We start from the raw sequence: 19509 nt of genomic DNA, 5'->3' as shown, positions 1-19509 counted from the left end.
AAAAGTTTCTATAGAAACAAGATTTTGTCAAAATTTTCTATAGAAATAAAATTTTAACAAAATTTTCTATAGAAATAAAATTTTGACAAAATTTTCTATAGAAATAACATTTTGACAAAATTTTCTATAGAAATAAAATTTAACAAAATTTTCTATAGAAATAAAATTTTTGTAGGTTATTTTTGGCTAGATTGGCAACTATGATTATGAACCGATATGGACCAATTTTTGTGTGATTGGGGATCGGCTATATATAACTATAGACCTATATGGACCAATTTTGACATGGTTATTAGCGGCCATATACTAACACCACGTTGCAAATTTCAACCTGATCGGATGTATTTTGTTTCCCCAAGAGGCTCCTGAGATCAAATCTGCCGGTTTATATGGGGGCTATATATAATTATGGACCGATATGGACCAATTTTTGCATGGTTCTTAGAGACCATATAACACCACGTACCAAATTTCAACCGAATCGGATGAATTTTGCTCCTCCAAGAGGTTCCGGAGGTCAAATCTGGGGATCGATTTATATGGGGGCTATATATAATTATGAACCGATATGGACCAATTCTTGCATATCTGTTAGAGACCATATACTAACACCACGTACCAAATTTCAACCGGATCAGATGAATTTTCCTCCTCCAAGAGGCCCCGGAGGAAAAATCTGGGGATCGATTTATATGGGGGCTATATATTATTATGGACTGATATGGACCAATTTTTGTATGGTTGTTAGAGACCATATACTATGTACCAAATTTCAGCCAGATCGGATGAAATATGCTACTCTTATAGGCTTCGCAAGCCAAATCTGGGGGTCCGTTTATATGGGGGCTATGCGTAAAAGTGGACCGATATGGCCCATTTGCAATACCATCCGACCTACATCAATAACAACTACGTGTGCCAAGTTTGAAGTCGATAGCTTGTTTCGTTCGGAAGTTACCTTGATTTCAACAGACGGACGGTCGGACATGCTTAGATCGACTCAGAGATTCACCATGTCCCAGAATATATATATATACTTTATGTGGTCTTAGAGCAATATTTCGATGTGTTACAAACGCAATGACAAGTTTAATATATCCTATGGTGGAGGGTATAAAAAAATAAAAAAAAAACATGTATATACGGCCGTAAGTTCGGCCAGGCCGAAGCTTATGTACCCTCCATCATGGATTGCGTAGAAACTTCTTCTAAACACTGCCATCCACAATCGAATTACTTAAATTGCGGTAACGCTTGCCGATTAACACCATCTTCTAAAATGTATGTAAGTCCATACGTGGTATATATTAAATCAAAAAAGATCGATCCAATACGTATATAATTCAGTTTGACAAATTAGAAATAAAATTTTGACAAAATTTTCTACAGAAATAAAATTTTAACAAAATTTTCTATAGAAATAAAATTTTCACAATATTTTCTATAGAAATAAACGTTTGGTAGATTATTTTTGGCTCGAGTGGCAACCATGATTATGAACCGAATAAAATTTGAATAAAATGTTCTATAGAGATACAATTTTGACAATGATGAAAATTTTATTATGAACCGAATAAAATTTTAACAAAATTTTCTCTAGAAATAAAATTTTGACAAAATTTTCTATAGAAATAAAATTTTGACAAAATTTTCTATAGAAATAAAAGTTTGGTAGACTATTTTTGGCTCTAGTGGCAACCATGATTATGTGTGATTGGACCAATTTTTGTATGGTTGTTAGCGACCATATACTAACACCACGTTCCTAATTTGAACCGGATCGGATGAATTTTGCTCCTCCAAGAGGCTCCGGAGGTCAAATCTGGAGAACGTTTTATATGGGGGCTATATATAATTATGGACCGATATGGACCAATTCAGGTACGCTTGTTAAAGATCATATACTAACACCATGTTCCAAATTACAACCGGATTGGATGAAATTTGCTTCTCTTGGAGACTTCGCAAGCCAAATCTGGGGATCGGTTTATATGGGGGCTATATATAATTATGAACCGATGTGGACCAATGTTTGCATGGTTGTTAGAGACCATATACCAATATCATGTACCAAATTTCAGGCGGATCGGATGAAATTTGCTCCTCTTTGATGCTCCGGAACCCAAATCTGGGGATCGGTTTATGTGGGCGCTATATATAATTATGGACCGATGTGGACCAATTTTTGCACGGTTGTTAGAGACCATATACCAACACCATGTACCAAATCTCAGCCGGATCGGATGCAATTTGCTTCTCTTTGAGGCTTCGCAAGCCAAATCTGGAGATCGGTTTATATGGGGTCTATATATAATTATGGACCGATGTGGACCAATTTTTGCATGGTTGTTAGAGACCATATACCAACATCATGTACCGAATTTCAGGCGGATCGGATGAAATTTGCTTCTCTTTGAGGCTCCGCAAGCCAAATCGGGGGATCGGTTTATATGGTGGATATATATAATTATGGACCGATGTGGACCAATTTTTGCATGATTGTTAGAGACCATATACCAACACCATGTACCAAATTTCAGTCGGATCGGATGAAATATGCTTCTCTTAGAGGCTCTACAAGCCAAATCTGGGGATCGGTTTATATGGGGGCTATATATAATTAAGGACTGATATGGACCAATTTTTGCATGGTTGTTAGAGACCATATACCAACATCATGTACCAAATTTCAGCCGGATCGGATGAAATTTTCTTCTCTTTGAGGCTCCGCAAGCCAAATCTGGGGATCGGTTTATATGGGGGCTATATATAATTATGGCCCGATGTGGACCAATTTTGGCATGGTTGTTAGAGACCATATACCAACACCATGTACCAAATTTCAGTCGGATCGGATGAAATATGCTTCTCTTAGAGGCTCTACAAGCCAAATCTGGGGATCGGTTTATATGGGGGCTATATATAATTAAGGACCGATGTGGACCAATTTTTGCATGGTTGTTAGAGACCATATACCAACACCATGTACGAAATTTCAGCCGGATCGGATGAAATATGCTTCTGTTAGAGGCTCCACAAGCCAAATCTGAGGGTCCCTTTATATGGGGGCTATACGTAAAAGTGGACCGATATGACCCATTTTCAATACCATCCGACCTACATCGATAACAACTACTTGTGCCAAGTTTCAAGTCGATAGCTTGTTTCGTTCGGAAGTTAGAGTGATTTCAACAGACGGACGAACGGACATGCTTAGATCGACTCAGAATTTCACCACGACCCAGAATATATATATATATATATATATATATATATATATATATATATATATATATATATATATATATATATATATATATATATATATATATATATATATATATATATATATATATATATATATATATATATATATATATATATATACTTTATGGGGTCTTAGAGCAATATTTCGATGTGTTACAAACGCAATGACAAGGTTAATATATCCTATGGTGGAGGGTATAAAAAAATAAAAAAAAATTTAATGAAAATGAAATAAATATAGCCTTTCAGATTTGACGTCTGGAGCCTTTCGGAGCAGCAAATGAAAGGCAAACTTTCGGCCATGAATTGATTTTAATTTCATAAAGTTATTTTTATAATAGTTGAGAATATTTAATTTATGCGACTATGAGTATGTCGTTAGCCCTGACGGCCGTGTTTTAAAAACATAATCTCAGCATAAATGTTCTGAAATATTTAAATAAATCGACGAATATTTATTTTTTGGTATCAGTCGGACATAGGGAAGGTTCCGACTTCATCCAAATATAAAAAAAAATTAAGTAACGAAATGTGTCTATATATTCTAATTTTAAAGCAAGGACAAACGTTGCCACATAAACAGCATCAGATTTTATGTTAGTTTAGATCAAATTACAAAACGAAAGGTTTGCTTAGTTTTATCTTAACTGTACAAATTGGAAGATCTAGTTAACACATTTGATCTAGGCCAATATTGAGATCTGATCAGATCTAATTCCATAGTAATTAGATGTGATTAGATTTTACCATCGGATCTTCTCATATCTAATTGTATCAAATTATAACTCTCAATTTTTACTCGGAGACTACTAGATTTGGCTCGACTAGAATTGGCAACGTTTTATAGTGTACATGAATTCTCCGTTTCAGCCCAGCTGTCTACTGCAGTATTTTCAAACACTTTGAATCTCTTCAACTACAGCGTGCATAGAAGGGACCATTGACAAACTGAATGAAAAATCATCGAAATCATTGTCAATAAAATAATGTTGCCTAAGGGAACAATTTTTTTGTCATTTAATATGTTTGCCGTTAAATTGTTGGCTTTTACAGCCGAAAAAAGCAAACAAAAGTTGAGTCTTAGACATCTACACATGTCCATGTGCACTATCCCTGTAGGAAATGTCATTAGTGAAACAGTACTGACTGTTTCACTATTGACTGTGTCGCCAGTACTACTGAACAAATATACCCCAGACAAAGTAAAATTCTATTGACATTTAACATGTACTTGTCATTGAGAATGAACTACTGACACAAGAACTACTGACTAGGTGGTACTTTTGGAACCATATGGAGACATTGGAACTACTGAATCAGTAGTCCATTGTCACCATTTTGTAAACACTTTTTTACCAAATAAAAAGGCGTAAAATTAGAAATTAAAATCATATTTATTATGTATATTTAATTAAATTAAAGAAAAATTCGGTCTTTTTCATGGGCACTATTTCTTCAAGGCGGAACGTCTACGCCTTCCTCCTGCAATATACTGAGCAGCTTCTCCAAATACTTTCTGGAAGGCGATGTTTCGATGTACCACTGCTTCAGTTTTTCCCTCAAATTTAGAGTTGGAGTGGGCAAATCAGCTAACTCAAAATCTTCAAAAGTTTCACAGTTTTCTTCTTGCAGCACAAAATCACTGAAAGTGCTAGAAATTAACTCCTCTTCAGCATTTGCTCTATCCTTGTACAATTTTAATTGCTTTTTCACAAGTCTTTTGTAATATCTTTTATTCATTTTTTAATTCACTTATATTCATTTTATTCGTTTTTTAATTCACTTATAATGAAAAGGAAGAAGAAGCATTGACTCTCATTTTTCATAAATTTCTCTACACATTAAAGCCAGAGAAATATTTGTAGACAAGCTGTAGACAAATTATCGACAATGTCACCATAATAGTTGACAAAAGTGTTGACATGGAGACACATGTCCCCAGACTTCCTACAGGGATGTTATAATGTATGTGAGGATGTAAGCCCACGCATACCAACAAAACATATATTGTTACAGTCATATGGAAAACACACTTATCGATGTTTGTACTAAAAAAAAAAACAAACAAACAAACAAAAAAATAACGCTTACAATGTAACATTCCACATAAAAAAGGAAATCACCTCTTTTACACATGTTAAAGCTTAATAACCAATGTATACACATGCATATCTACACGCGGAGTATAAAAATGATTGCAAAAATCTTGATCACCAATGGGCATATGGCTAAACAAAATATGTTATGCTATTGATGAAAAGAATTTCCTTAGACTATTCAGCCCATTGTGATACCACAGTATCACTGATTGCTACCTTATTTTAAGTTTAGCTCACTGATAAAAGACCTTCATTTTATAGACGATTCGAAACGTCAGTTCACGTTGAAACCACGTAGAAAAGCATTGAAACACTCAGAAATGTCACCAGCATTACTGAGAGAGGATAATCCACCGCTGAAAAACTTTTTGGTCTTTAGTCGAAACTGGGCTTGACCTTTGTATGCAATGCTGGCATTGACTGCGGTACTGCCTTTAGGACATTTTTCCAATGGTTAGGTTAGGTTAGGTGGCAGCCCGATGTATCAGGCTCACTTAGACTATTCAGTCCATTGTGATACCACATTGGTGAACTTCTCTCTTATCACTGAGTGCTACCCGATTCCATGTTAAGCTCAATGACAAGGAACCTCCTTTTTATAGCCGAGTCCGAACGGCGTTCCACATTGCAGTGAAACCACTTAGAGAAACCCTCAGAAATGTCACCAGCATTACTTAGGTGGGATATTCCACCGCTGGAAAACTTTTTGGTGTTCGGTCGAAACAGGAATCGAACCCACGACCTTCTGAATGCAAGGCGGACATGCCAACCATTGCACCACGGTGGCTCCCATGTACACGCAAAGACAAAATACGTTTCCAATAATATATTGTTCTTTTTTTTGTTTACCGCTCGGGAGCGTCCATCGGCCGTTACGGCGGGACCAAACCATTACCATCGGCGGAGAAAGAAATGACAAGCATTTTATTATTAGCGTATTTCTTTAACTCCTCCTAGTGAGCTAACAATAGCCGGTTTCCATTCCGAGCTATATAAAGGGTAATACGGTCAAAATTTGGTTAATATAAACTTGACGTATTTCTTTCAATTTTGCATTTAAAAAACCTGAACACCCCTCGTTTTGAAGGTGTGTGTGTAGAATGTTGCTCCTATTTTGATTTTGGAATTCACTCTTCAGTTGTCAAAATGCCGTCCAAGCAAGAAGAGCAGCGTATCAAAATTTTGCTCGCGCATCGCGAAAATCCGAACTACTCGCACGCAAAGCTGGCAAAATCGCTAAAAGTTGCGAAATCAACCGTTACATATGTAATTAAAGTGTTTAGGTTAGGTTAGGTTAGGTTAGGTTAGGTGGCAGCCCGATGTATCAGGCTCACTTAGACTATTCAGTCCATTGTTATGCCACATTGGTGAACTTTATTAAGTGTTTGGGGAACGTTTGCCGACAGCCAGGAAGTCTGGATCGGGGGGAAATCGAAAACCGGAAGCCGCTGAGACGACAAAGAGAGTTGCCGGCAGTTTCAAGCGAAACCCCAACCTCTCTCTCCGAGATGCCGCAAATAAGCTGGGTGTATCGTCTACAACCGTGCATCGAGCCAAAAAACGAGCCGGACTATCGACTTACAAGAAGATAGTGACTCCAAATCGCGATGATAAACAAAATACGACGGCCAAAGCGCGATCCCCGACGATGCTGACGAAGTTTGACTGCGTGGTAATGGACGACGAAACCTACGTCAAAGTCGACTACAAGCAGCTTCCGGGACAGGAGTTTTATACGGCAAAAGGAAGGGGAAAGGTAGCAGATATTTTCAAGCACACAAAACTGTCAAAGTTCGCAAAGAAATATCTGGTTTGGCAAGCCATCTGTACCTGTGGCTTGAAAAGTAGCATTTTCATAGCTTCCGGGACTGTCAACCAAGAAATTTACGAGAAAGAGTGTTTGAATAAACGTCTGCTGCCTTTCCTGAAGAAACACGGTTGTTCCGTACTGTTTTGGCCGGATTTGGCATCTTGCCATTACGGAAAAAGGCCATGGAGTGGTACGCCGCCAACAACGTGCAGGTGGTTCCCAAGGACAAGAACCCTCCCAACACGCCAGAGCTCCACCCAATTGAGAAATACTGGTCTATTGTCAAGCGGAACCTAAAGAAGACCAAAAAAAAACTGCGAAGGACGAGCAGCAGTTCAAGGCAAACTAGGTTTCTGCGGCGAAGAAGGTGGACAAGATGGCTGTACAAAATCTGATGGCAGGTGTCAAGCGTGAGGCCCGACAATTCGGATTTGGAAAAGCGAAAGCCTAACTGAATATTTTTCCTGAACTTTATACTAATTGAACTTGAAAAAGAAATTTAATTTGATTTTTTAAATAAATGATTTCACCGATTTACACGCGTTTTCCCTTGACCAAGTTTTGACCGTATCACCCTTTACCTAAGTTGATCTCAGGTTAATCCTAAAGGCCCCAAGTTTTTCTAGGTTTTCCAACTCTTCTTCCTTCTTGACTGAAAGGATTCCAACGCAGCTTTTGTTTTGCAATATCAGTGTCGTTTACTTACCCACATAAGTTCGTATAGTGATTCAATATTATTATCGGTAAGCAATAATTTAAAAATGGTGATTTTCTGGATTACACTTAATTCCTATGAATGTGTTGCTGATGAACTCTACATTGTTTGGCAATCGTACAGCTATGAGTCGTACGGATAGAACTAATGGAGGTTAAAGGAACATAAAGGAATTGTTTATCAATCTTTCATATTAAAGCGCAGAGTTTAGCGAATAAAATAGACGAATTCAGATACATATTTGATGATACAGATACTGACATTCACAGAAAAAAAATGCACGAAATTCCAATTAAAATCTTAATTGAGTTTTATTCAATTAAAAATTTAATTGATTCAAACAATTTTTTAATTGAAACAAAAATCAATCACACAAATTAATAGTATCAATTAATTTTTTAATTGATACTACCATTTCTGTAATATATGTTTGTTGCACTTGTGCCGACTTCTAGAAAAAATTTAGTTGGATGTTGTTATCGACCCAATAATACAATAAGTTTGGATCAGTTTAAGAATAAATTAGAATTCGAAGACGTAGTTATTAAAGGTGATTTTAATTCGAACAGATTTCGGCTCCATGTTTCTCAAAACAGGACCTTATTTTCATGTCTCATAAATTTGTACTTCAAAAGGATTACATGGAATATGTGTAGCGCAATTTCCGTAATTTGAATTATATTGAGCTGCAGAATATGTTCAGACAATTAGATTGGCAGGACATGTACACGCAAAGACAAAATACGTTTGGAAAACGAGTACCGAAACGTTTTTCTTTTGTTAGAGTTTTTTTTTTTAATTCATTGAAAATTTTGAACTTTTACCACAAAAAAAAAGTTTTTGTTACAAAGTTTTTATTTTTGCAATAGAAAATATAAAAAGTATATACCTTTCTTCCAAACAAACTTCAAATGGGAAAAGATATTTATTTGTCTAAATTTCGTTTGTGATGAAAAAATATTTTTTTGCGTGTAGTCGCCATTGTATTCCTCTTCGTTGGACCGGGGTTATAGATAACACGTCTTTGACAAGTAAACCCGATCATTTGGTTTATTCACAAACTCCTAAATTTGGAAATGGATTCTCTTCGGAGAAACCCAAACATGGTAACTGACCACTTTTGTGCAATTATCTTTATGTCCATCAATATTACGAATATCTTATAATTTGGTTCTCTAATAAACACGCAGCAATTGGTTCAGGATTACACTGATGGAAAAAGATTCGTAATATTACCGACATTTTTCATTAAAGTTGAATCAACGTTGCAAGTTTTTCTATGTGTATGTAAGAGAACGCAAAATTCTTTTGTATTTGAACAGTAATGTAACAGTATTTCTTGAATTCCAATGAGGCATTCAATGCGAATGCGTGGGTGAAGATATTGTGCTAAACACTGCACTGCGAATGTAACCTACTTTTGCAGCACTTATGATAAACATGAAACAAAATATTTGATATATAAAGTAGAGGTCTGCACAATTCCATTTGTAAATGAAGAGTACACGTGTACTTGCTACATGAGTACATCTATTTGAGAGAGTCGCAAAACAATTGGTACACATTTTGATGAACACCAAAAGCCACGAGTAACTTCTTGTTGCTAATCTGATGTCTTCACTACCAACAAACACATATTCCTCTTTCTCTCTTATTGAAGTGTACTCAGAGTTATCACGTCGAGTATGTTGCGAGAACAAAACTTCATAGAGTACTCCATGTACCACGTGCAGTTTCAGAAATACAAAAAACAGTTACTCTCCCTAATATATGCTTTCGATTTGTTATAAAGAACGGCAAACGTTAAGGTGTGTGACATACATAAATATATGATATATGTGACATACATACATATCTATGATCAATAACAATGGAAAGTTTTGCTTCGTACATAACTGCGAAATACTTGTGGTACAACGTGAAGTGAAGAGAATCCATGTAGTACTTCTTCTCAAGTACTTGCATTTTTATTGTTCCTTTTTTTCGGAACACATATTGTTTCGGATAAGTACTTGGTGGTATTTGACAAGCAAGTGTTCTCTTCACTTCACTACTTGCGCTCTGAGAGAAAGACAGTGTATGTACTATATTACGACAGCGAATTGCATACATGCAGTGAAAAGTTATTCGATGCAGACCTCTAATATAAAGACAACGACATTTGCTTTTCGTAACCTTTTGGATCACAACACACCCACTTCATTATCTGCACTTACACTTACAGATCTCCACTCAATCATCGGTATATGTTATACGCACACATGAATCCAAAATAAAGTATTTCAAGTATCTAAATATCTCTTATTCACAGTGGGTCTATGTTTGACCAAAAATGTTCACTCATATATGAAAAAGGATCAACTCAAGCATGTTTCAAGAGCATAATGCTCTTTTTGGGCGAGGCACATTTATTACTCAAAAATTTTCGATTATCGCCAAACATAGAGGCCGAAATCTGAAACAAAATTTCCGAGTAAATAATATGGTTGCGAAAAACAATAAAACATGTGAAACATGTTTGAGCAGAACGTATTCTTTCTCTGAGTAGGTCAGCAAAATATTTATTCTCTGATTAACAGTTATAAAATGTGGTAATTCAATATCCGATTACCACAGTTTATAACTGTTATAATATATATGTATATTGTATAACTACATAAAAATATTTAACCCTCCATTAAAGAAAATTGAGGTATTGTTTAGAAATTGTTAACAAAAGTAAAGGGTGATTTGTTAAGAGCTTGATAACTTTTTTTTTAAAAAAACGCATAAAATTTGCAAAATCTCATCGGTTCTTTATTTGAAACGTTAGATTCCATTCGGAAAGTCCAATTTTGGGCAACTTTTTCGAGCATTTCGGCCGGAATAGCCCGAATTTCTTCGGAAATGTTGTCTTCCAAAGCTGGAATAGTTGCTGGCTTATTTCTGTAGACTTTAGACTTGACGTAGCCCCACAAAAAATAGTCTAAAGGCGTCAAATCGCATGATCTTGGTGGCCAACTTACCGGTCCATTTCTTGAGATGAATTGTTCTCCGAAGTTTTCCCTCAAAATGGCCATAGAATCGCGAGCTGTGTGGCATGTAGCGCCATCTTGTTGAAACCACATGTCAACCAAGTTCAGTTCTTCCATTTTTGGCAACAAAAAGTTTGTTAGCATCGAACGATAGCGATCGCCATTCACCGTAACGTTGCGTCCAACAGCATCTTTGAAAAAATACGGTCCAATGATTCCACCAGCGTACAAACCACACCAAACAGTGCATTTTTCGGGATGCATGGGCAGTTCTTGAACGGCTTCTGGTTGCTCTTCACTCCAAATGCGGCAATTTTGCTTATTTACGTAGCCATTCAACCAGAAATGAGCCTCATTGCTGAACAAAATTTGTCGATAAAAAAGCGGATTTTTGCCAACTTTTCTAGGGCCCATTCACTGAAAATTCGACGTTGTGGCAGATCGTTCGGCTTCAGTTCTTGCACGAGCTGTATTTTATACGGTTTTACACCAAGATCTTTGCGTAAAATCTTCCATGTGGTCGAATAACACAAACCCAATTGCTGCGAACGGCGACGAATCGACATTTCACGGTCTTCAGCAACACTCTCAGAAACAGACGCAATATTCTCTTCTGTACGCATTCGTGTGGTTGGTTTAATGTCCAATAAAGTAAACTGAGTGCGAAACTTGGTCACAATCGCATTAATTGTTTGCTCACTTGGTCGATTATGTAGACCATAAATCGGACGTAAAGCGCGAAACACATTTCGAACCGAACACTGATTTTGGTAATAAAATTCAATGATTTGCAAGCGTTGCTCGTTAGTAAGTCTATTCATGATGAAATGTCAAAGCATACTGAGCATCTTTCTCTTTGACACCATGTCTGAAATCCCACGTGATCTGTCAAATACTAATGCATGAAAATCCTAACCTCAAAAGAATCCCCCTTTTTATTATAGTTGGCAATTTCATACAAATCAAAATAAATATGAAGAAATATTGTTATTTGTATACATTCCACAGTAGAATGGAGGATATATTCACATTGTTATTCCGTTTTTAAAACATTGAAATATTGGGCTCGAAACGTCCATCCATCCATCCTTCATCACAATAATTTCCTAACGTAATAAGCTATCGACTTGAAATGCGTACAGAAATGCGCGCAGAAAAAATACTTTTCTCCGCAACGAAATTTCCCTTTGTTAAAAAGTATTTTCTTTAAGAGGAAATAAACCCGAATTTATGAAAAGCATTGCAACGATTGCCTTCAGTATTTATACCCTGCGCCACACTGTGGAACAGGGTATTATAAGTTAGTGCATATGTTTGCAACACCCAGAACGAGACGAGATAGACACATGGTGTCTTTGGCAATAATGCTCAGGGTGGGCCCTTGTTATACCCACCACCATAACATAGAATTGTGACGGGGGTATAATAAGTTTGTCATTCCGTTTGTAACACATTGTGCTGAAACTTTGCACAAACTCGTCTTTTATCTGCAGGCAGGTCAAGTTCGAAGATGGGCTATATCCGTCCACGTTTTGGTATAGTCCCCATATAAACCGACCTCCCGATTTGTGGTCTTGAGCTTATAGAAACCGTAGTTTTTATCCAATCCGTCTGAAATTGGAAATCTAGAGATATTTTAGGACTGTAAAGAGGTGTGCCAGAAATGGTGAGTATCGGTCCATGTTTTGGTATAGCCCCCACATAGACCGATCTCCAGATTTTACTTCTCGTGCTTATAGAAACCGTAGTTTTTATCCAATTTGCCTGAAATTTGAAATCTAGAGGTATTTTATGACCATAAAGAGGTGTGCCGGAAATGGGATGTATCGGTCCATGTTTTTGTATAGCCCTCATATAGACCGATCTCCCTATTTTACTTCTTGGGCGTGTAGATACTGTATTTTCTATCCAATTTGCTTGAAATTGAAAATCTAGAGGTATTTTAAGATCACAAATAGGTGTGTCGAAAATGGGGAGTATCTGTCCCAGTTTTGATATATCTCCCATATAAAGCGATCCCCCGATTTGTGGTCTTGAACTTCTAGAAACCGTAGTTTTTATTCGATTTGCCTAAAATTGGAAATCGAGATGTATTTTGGGACCAAAAATAGGTGTGCAGACTGATCGCCCGATTTTAGATTTCGTAGTTTTTCGTAGTTTGTCTGAAATTTGAATTCTAGAGGTATTTGAGGAACATTAAGAGGTGTGCCGAAAATTTTAAGTATTGGTCCATGTTTTGGTATAGCCCCCATATAAACCTACCTTCCGGATTTAGTTCTTAGGCTGCTAGAATCTGTATTTTTTTATCCACTTTGCCCTAAAATATAAATATACTGGTATTTTTGACCCTCAAAAATTTGTATCGCATTTATTTCTACCGGTCCATTATGTAAGACATTTATCGGTCGACCGATTTCACTTCTTGAGGGTATAGCAGGATCATATCAATTGCTTGAAACTGAAAGTAAAATTTCCAGATTTTACTCCTCGTTATCATTTAAATAATGGCGGTAAAAATCTACGGATTTAAGTTTTCAAATCAAGGCTTTTTTCATAATTTAAACGATATGTTTATGATTTCTCTAAAATTCAAACAAAATTGGTTCTTATAAATCCAGACTCGGATCAAGTATTCATACGTAGAATCTTTAAATTTATCTTCGGGAAGTGTACTGGTTGACTTTATCTGCTTGGGACAATATCTGTCATCAAACCCCCTTAAATCCTCATATTTTATCAAGATACCCGCACCGACGAAGAGTTTTCAAAGGAAACTAATATATTTTATTCATGGTGGTGGGTATTTAAGATTCGGCCCGGCCGAACTTACTACTGTATATACTTGTGTTGATATACACTGAAAAAAAAAGCATGCCCGGTTCCAAAAATTTTGTCTTTACTTTAAAAACTTTGGTATTGATTCCGAGACAAAGAAGCGGAGAATACAAGTAAGGATACATTTAAGACACAATTCTCTTTTAAATTTGGGTTTTGTGTACTTGCTTCTAGGAAGCAAATTTTGTATTCTCTAAATTCTGTATTTTCTAAATTAAGACTCGACTTTCAGTAGAAATTATGCAATGTTTCAAGTAAAAAACGTCTTTAAAATAAAGTGTTGAAAAGCATGTCCTATTTTTGAACGATTTTTTGTTTTGTGGTCAAGATGCAAAAAGACAGCAAATTTAAAGACAATTTCATTAAGTTTAAAGAATTTTTCTGATTTATTAAAGTCGAGTTGACCTTAGCCCAAACATTTTTTCTTTCATGTTACGATACCCATTCTTAAGTGAAATCACTTAATTATACGGACAATACGACTTCATTAAAAAGTTTATAGACTATTGGACAAGGAAAAACATTTTTATATTAGAAAAATGCAAATTTTTCTATGCTAAGCAAAATTGGCATCGGTATTTTAAAGACATGCAATCTTTGACCTCACGACAATATTGTTTTCAGTGTAGCCATGTCCATATGTCTGACTGTCTGTGAACACATTAGTCAAATCGCCTTGCTTTGAGTCAGAATATTAATTTTGGAAGAAATCGGTTCGGATTTAGATATAACTCCCATATATACCTTTCGCCAGATTTACACTCATACGACCACAGAGGTCATAGTTTTTCTTCGATTTACATAAAAGGTTTCACAGGAAGTAAACTTAACATACTAACTGTGCGTGCCAAATTTGGTTGAAATCGGTTCAGATTTATATATACGAGGGCGGTTCGAAAACTTCATAGCCTATCAATGAAAGAGAATAGTTAGTTTTTCAAAAATATTTTTATTTTTCAATATAATCTCCTGAGACTTCAATACACTTAGTCCAACGCTTTTCTAGCAATTCTATCCCTTAATTAAAATAGTTTTCCTCAAGGTCTTCAAAATAGTGGTTTACAACTGTGATTGCATCTTCATTTGAGGTAAAACGCTTGCCGGCAAGGATTTTTTTTAGATTTGGGAACAAGTAAAAGTCACTAGGAGCTAAATCAGGAGAATAAGGTGGGTGATCAAGCAACTCGTACTTTAATTCGTTGATTTTAGCCATTGTTAAAACACTCTTGTGCGCTGGAGCGTTGTCTTGATGAAAAATTATTTTGTGTTGTAAGCCAGGACGTTTTTCTCCAATTTGTACATTTAATTTATCCAAAATAGTTGCAATAGTACTCTGAATTTATTGTTTTACCCTTTTGCAGATAGTCAATCAATAAAATACCTTTGAAGTCCCAAAAAACCGTTGCCATAACCTTACCAGCCGATTGAATTGATATTGCCTTCTTTGGGGCACTTCCTCCAGTTTCAGTCCATTGTTTGGATTGTTCTTTTGTCTCTGGAGTATAGTGGTGGATCCATGTCTTATCAACAGTTATGAAACGACGCTTAAAATCCATTTTATTTCGCTTAAAACGATCCAAACAAGCTTTAGAAATGTTCATTCTTATGCATTTTTGATCGACTGTTAACAAATGCGGCACCCATCTTGCGGAGAGCTTTTTCATCTGTAGTTCTTCATTCAAAATGAAATGGACTCGATCATTTGAGATGCCCATGATATTAGCAATTTCACGCACTTTTATTCGTCGATCATTTAATACCATATCATGCACTTTGGCTACAATTTCTGTTGTTGTTGCTGTTTTTGGACGTCCACTACGTGGTTCATCTTCAATGCTTGTACGACCACGTTTAAATTCAGCAACCCAATTTTTTACTGTTGCATATGAAGGAGCACTTTCACCTAACACATTCACCATATCATTAAGAATTTCTTGTCCCGATAAACCTTTTTTATGTAAATATTTAATGACAGCACGCATTTCTAATTTTTCCATTGTAAAAAAATTGCGGATGCGTCTTTTTTGAACACCTGTTTCTATATGAAGGAGTTGACAGATCGAAACAAAATTTAACATGTGTTCATAACAGAGATGGAAGTTTCCAAAACACTTATGTTAGGTTAGGTTATGTGGCAGCCCGATGTATCAGGCTCACTTAGACTATTCAGTCCATTGTGATACCACAGTGGTGAACTTCTCTCTTATCACTGAGTGCTGCCCGATTCCATGTTAAGCTCAATGACAAGGGACCTCCTTTTTATAGCCGAGTCCGAACGGCGTTCCACATTCCAGTGAAACCACTTAGAGAAGCTTTGAAACCCTCAGAAATGTCACCAGCATTACTGAGGTGGGATAATCCACCGCTGAAAAACTTTTTGGTGTTTGGTCGTAGCAGGAATCGAACCCACGACCTTGTGTATGCAAGGCGGGCATGCTAAACATTGCCCCACGGTGGCTCCCAAACACTTTTTTCTGTTTATACCGCGCTTTTTGTGCTAGGCTAAGAAGTTTCTGAACTTCCCTCGTATATATCTCCCATATATATCATTCGTCCGATTTTCATTCATATGATATAGACTTTCCTTATTTGTCTTTAAAGAAAATGTGGCTGTATTAAAAGAAAACTTCGTTTGTCAGAAAAGAAAACTCTTCTTTCAGTGCAGTTTTTATTCATGTGGGTTAGATGGTATTGCAAATGGGCCATCGGAATACTTGTAGGTATTGGCCCGACATAAACCGACCCCAAGATTTGATTTACGGAACCTCTTGGCAATGCAAATTTCATTTGATGCGCTTGAATTTTTGTACGTGATGAAATTATTGCCATTCTAACAACCACACGCAAAAAAAATTCCTTCCTGCCAAACGAAATTTTAGACAAACCAAGATCGTTTCTCATATGCATTTTGCTGTAAGGAAGTTTATTTGGAAGACAAGTGTTTACTTTTGTGATAAACGTTTATTCTTTTCCAGAACAATTTCATAAAGACTAACTCAAAAAAAAAATAAGTAAGGAAAGTCTAAAGTTGGGCGGGGCCGACTATATTATACCCTGCACCACTTTGTAGATCTAAATTTCCGATACCATATCACATCCGTCAAATGTGTTGGGGGCTATATATAAAGGTTTATCCAAGATACATACATTTATGTTAAATATCACTCGATCTGGACAGAATATGATAGACTTCTACAAAATCTATAGACTCAAAATTTAAGTCGGCTAATCCACTAGGGTGGAGCACAACGTTAGTAAAAAAATATGGGAAACATTTAAATCTGAAGCAATTTTAAGGAAACTTCGCAAAGGTTTATTTATGATTTATCGCTCGATATATATGTACTAGAAGTTTAGGAAAATTATAGTCACTTTTACAACTTTTCGACTAAGCAGTGGCGATTTTACAAGGAAAATGTTGGTATTTTGACCATTTTTGTCGAAATCAGAAAAACATATATATGGGAGCTATATCTAAATCTGAACCGATTTCAACCAAATTGGGCACGCATAGCTACAATGCTAATTCTACTCCCTGTGCAAAATTTCAACTAAATCGGAGAAAAAAATTGGGCTTTTTTGGCCATATGAGTGTAAATCGGGCGAAAGCTATATATGGGAGCTATATATAAATCTGAACCGATTTCAATCAAATTTGGCACGCATAGCTACAATGCTAAATCTACTCCCTGTGCAAAATTCCAACCAAATTGGGCCAAAACTCTGGCTATTAGAACCATATTAGTCCATATCGGGCGAAAGATATATATGGGAGCTATATCGAAATCTGAACCGATTTCAATCAAATTTTGCACGCATAGCTACAATGCTAAATCTACTCCCTGTGCAAAATTTCAACCAACTTGGGCCAAAACTCTGGCTATTAGAACCATATTAGTCCATATCGGGCGAAAGATATATATGAGAGCTATATCTAAATCTGAACCGATTTCAATCAAATTTGGCACACTTAACTGCACTAATAATTGTACTCCGAGTTCAAAATTTCAAACAAATTGGGCCAAAACTCTGGCTTTTAGGACCATATTAGTCCATATCGGGCGAAAGATATATATGGGAGCTATATCTAAATCTGAATCGATTTCAACCAAATTTGGCACGCAGAGCTACAATGCTAAATCTACTCCCTGTGCAAAATTTCAACCAAATTGGGCCAAAACTCTGGCTATTAGAACCATATTAGTCCATATCGGGCGAAAGATATATATGAGAGCTATATCTAAATCTGAACCGATTTCAATCAAATTTGGCACACTTAACTTCACTAATAATTGTACTCCGAGTGCAAATTTCAAACAAATTGGGCCAAAACTCTGGCTTTTAGGGCCATATTAGTCCATATCGGGCGAAAGATATATATGGGAGCTATATCTAAATCTGAACCGATTTCTTCCAAAATCAATAGGGTTCTATTCTGACCCAAATTAGGAACATGTGCTAAATTTGAAGGCGATTGGACTTAAATTGCGACCTAGAATTTGATCACAAAAATGTGTTCACAGGCAGACGGACGGACGGACAGACGGACATGGTTATATCGACTCAGGGACCCACCCTGAGCATTATTGCCAAAGACACCATGTGTCTATCTCGTCTCCTTCTGGGTGTTACAAACATATGCACTAACTTATTATACCCTGTTCCACAGTGTGGCGCAGGGTATAAAAACGAATTTTGACAAAAAAATGTGTTTTTCTTTGTTAGACTGGGGACTTATCAGCCAACCTGTTAATATGATTTAGCCCCTATAAAAACTGATTCTGATGACTGAAAACATAGATTCGACTTACGGAGCCTCTTTGAAAAGCAAATGTCATCCGATCCAGTTGAAATTCGGTACTTAATGTAAGTAAGGCGGAATTTGGAAATTTAAGCTGGCGTTAATACGTTTCTAAAGGACTTTGACAGCATATGAAGAAAACAGAAAAAATACCCCGGTAAAGAATGAGTCTCCAAAAACCAAATTGGTTTTAATCCCCAAGTTGTGATCTCAAGTTTTGTCTCAGGATATGTTCAAATTTGGAACAACTCGAATGAAGTTTGCATGGGCTTATCATAGAAGAGAAATATTCCATCTTCGCATAATTTTCATTGCTCTCAAATTTATGCTATGGAAGGCCATTTGAATGAAATTCACCAATTTCCATTCCATAAAAAAAATATCTTCGTCTATCAATTATTTACTTATCAAAAACTTAATTCTAAAGAAAAGCTAAATTTTTTTGTTGATGTAACTATAATGAAATTTTATGATAAAAAAATCACAAAAAGTTTGTTTATATAATCTTCCTCAAATTCTTCAAATGCTTGCCTTCTAAATCAACATTGGAGCAGTTTTACAATGAGTAGTGCGAAATTCAGGAAAAAAAAATCTTAGCCATGAATTCCTTTGTGCCTCTGTCATGTCAAATTCTTCTTTAATGGAAATTTTATGAATTCGTAGAAAATTTTTGTTCGTACTTATATTATTAAGAAATTCTTCACTTGAGATTGTTGTTGCCAACAATCTCTTTATGAAATCTTATTACATTGTCATTTTCTTGTTCGTATTTGATTGTTCTTTTTTGGCAAAATATTCCATTAAATTAAAATATTTATGGATTTCTTAAAATTCCATTGTTCTTCTGGGGAACAAAAGTCAAAGAGAGAATTTCACATGAATGTATGAATTGTGATTGGATCGGCCAGACTGTGATTTGTACGCCATCCATTGTGGATATAAATGAAAAACATGTACAGCTAAAAAGG

General features: G+C 36.1%; 1 protein-coding gene across 6 annotated transcripts in view; it reads right to left on the bottom strand.

The window, feature by feature from the left end:
* The window catches only part of Mp (collagen XV/XVIII-type protein multiplexin), a 1363033-nt gene that overhangs the window by 285443 nt on the left and 1058081 nt on the right, over nt 1–19509 (bottom strand). The window lies entirely within an intron of this gene.

This window comes from Haematobia irritans, chromosome 4 (assembly GCF_050003625.1).
Source record: "Haematobia irritans isolate KBUSLIRL chromosome 4, ASM5000362v1, whole genome shotgun sequence".
NCBI lineage: Eukaryota > Metazoa > Arthropoda > Insecta > Diptera > Muscidae > Haematobia > Haematobia irritans.
This window is presented reverse-complemented; position numbering and strand designations above follow the sequence as displayed.